A 3110-nucleotide genomic window follows, 5' to 3' on the forward strand; every position below is an offset into this window, starting at 1 on the left:
TTTTTTTTTTTTTTTTTTTGCTTTTTTGTTAAAAAAAATGTTTTTATTCTCCCAGCCAGGTTTTCATTTATTAAAAAAAAAAAAAATACACCGTCCTAGAACGCAATGAAAAATGAAATATATATGAAAAAAAAGATTTTAAAATTTAAATGAAGTCAAAAAAGAGCACAGACCTAGTATCCAACTAATTACTCCAGCGTCACCATTCCCATCAACTGATTCACCATCATCTGAAAGTTATTTTTGAACAAAATTAATACTATACCCGTATAAATACAGTAATCAAATGAAAACTTAACAAAAATGAAGATTAATTCAAAAGAACAAAAAATCGAAAAAAACATACTTACGTACAAATGAACTTAGAAAAAAGAAATGATGAGACTTAGGAATTGAAGAGAAGAATGGGTTGTATGAGTTCAAGATTACACCCATTTTGTAAAATCATTATCTTGAAGTAGGTAAATGAGCCGGCTAAAATTCTAGTCAATATCCAGAAAAAGTTTACAATTAGAGTAGAGAATGAGAGAAAAACTTTAATTCATGAATTAGGGTAGCACCGTGCAGAAATCATGTATTCTTGGGTGAAATTGGTGATTGTGTTGAAGAAATGGAGGAGAAGTAAAGAGGTATGGCGATAACGTGAAAAAATGGAGAATGAAAGTGGTATGGCTGATAGCGTGGAAAAAGGGAAAAACGATGAAAAAAAAAAAAAGATGATGTGAAATTGCGACACATGTCCAACAAAGTTTCGCTCTTTTATATATGTAGGATTGTATAGAGGATCTAGAGTAAACCAAAGAAATCAGCTGATCTTTGTGCAAAAATTTTTGAAAATCGAGGTTGGAGCAGAAGGGTGAAAATGTGTTATATCGATCAATTCACCGTTTTTTGTTCATCTAGGTGTCTCATATGGCCCATCACTTGATTGTCAACTACAAGAAGACAATTTGACAAGGGTGTGTGAGGCACGTGGCGATCAGATTAATTAAATTTGTTAAATTCAAAATTAACTATATCGAAATTTTAAAAATGAAATATCAAGTTGTCACGTGCACACGAGCAAGTAAAATCACAATTAAAAAAAAAAAGAAAGAAAAGCATTTCTCCTTTCCATACGTATATAGTTGACTAAAAATATTTGAAATAAATATAAATTACCATTTCGAGAACAAATGATTAAAAGGGAAATTAAAAAAGCATTAGAAAAACTTTATAATGGACACGTTTTGCTCCAAGATTCATCAAATTTGTTAAATTCAAAAATTAGGTACCATGAAATTTTTAAAAATTATATCAACTTATTAACAAAAAGGGCATCAAATGTGTTCGTATAATTAATTCTTCATCATAGATAGAAGTAAGTAAAATTACAATCAGAAAAATGAAAGAAAATTATTTGTCCATTCCACGCATATTATGTATTCTCAGTTAAAAACATTTAAACTGAATGAAAATTACCATTTTAAGAACAAAGGATTAAAAGTGGAATTAAAAAAAAAAAAAAATCCATTAGAATAACTTTATAATGAAATTTCTTCTTTACATTCCTATATAACTAATTACATTGTATATTCCCTTTAAAGGACAAAGAATCAAGAGTAGGTCTTGGCCAAAGAGTTGATTCTGGGCCTTGATTTTTATTTATTGTCATTCTATATATCTTGCTCGCATTTTGCACGTATCTAAAAAATTTTAGGAAAAGATGTAGAGTCATTTCAATGCATTTCAGTCTAAGATTAAAGGAATATAAAGCTAAGATTTCATCGGTGTACAAATTATACAGTTTCGATTTGACGGTAATTTGCTAGTCTAGGTACCAGGGTTATTGCAGCTATCTCCGAGCGAACTCAACAAAACTGAACTCACTCCTAGCTCCTGTTTGATGCTCATTACATGAAAATGAATATGGGGGGAATAATATTTTTTTAGAAAGATGAGTGGTTGAAAAAGAAGGAAATTTTTTGATTTACGTGTAGTATTATTTTATGAAAGATTGTATGGTTGAAAATAGAAGATAGAAAAATGAAATGTAATATAATTTAATTTAATGGGAATCAAACAGGAGCCTAATCTTGCTCGTAGTTCACTTTTTAGGGCTTCGTTTGATAAAACATGAATTTCGAATCCTCAACAAGGTGGCGGAGCAACGCTCTTAAAACTATTTACCAATATGATTGCTATGCATTTCCTTTCAAAATGCCACACCACCCTCTTACCTGTGAATCACTGGCAGACCAATAGAAACAAGGTGTACGAGGCACGTGGCAATCAGATTCATTAGATTTGTTAAGTTCAAAATTAACTAATCGAAATTTTAAAAATGAAATATCAAGTTATCAGGGGAATCAAGCACTTCGAGAATTACCAGTATATAGTTGATTAAATATGTTTAACTAAACATAAATTACCATATCGAGAACAAATGATTAAGAGTGGAATTAAAAAAGCATTAGAAAAACTTTATAATGAAATTTGTTCTTTATGTACGTGCACAATTAATTGGAAATATATACCCTTTCAATAATAAAGCATTAGCAGTAGGCATTGGCCAAAGACTTGTTTCTAGGCCTTGACAAAATTGTTTGCCATTCTATATATCTTGCATTTTGCACGTGCCTAAAAAAATTAATTTTTCCAAGAAAGAAGCACTTACAAATAAGATTAGTATGCATTTCTTTGTACAGTGCCTGTTTTCCCTTTTACTCATTAGCCAGTGGTGGATCAAAAGTGCTTCGGTGGAATCAAGTTTGGCAAAATAGAACGTGACTATCTTATCGACTGCAGCAGTCAACTAAGTGATTCGTCCCAGATGCATATATGTGGGAAATAAAAAGCATGGAAAATGAATCCAAAGGTCAATACTTGGCGGATGGAATATTTGAGGTCCCTATTGTTGGTTCTGTGAATCGGCAAAACATTTAGTTGAGGCGAATGTGCCATATGGGTTCGTCAAATGATAAAATCACTAAGCCAGACTTAAAAATAGGGAAGAATGAGATAGACTGATTTGACAGCAAATGATTGGTATTTTTTGTTTTAATTTTTCAAACTGTTCAATCACGAGCAACACGTGTCCCAACTGTTTTTGAACATGTATGTGTAGCATG

Source organism: Olea europaea, unplaced genomic scaffold (assembly GCF_002742605.1).
Source record: "Olea europaea var. sylvestris unplaced genomic scaffold, O_europaea_v1 scaffold532, whole genome shotgun sequence".
In the NCBI taxonomy this organism is placed as follows: domain Eukaryota; kingdom Viridiplantae; phylum Streptophyta; class Magnoliopsida; order Lamiales; family Oleaceae; genus Olea; species Olea europaea.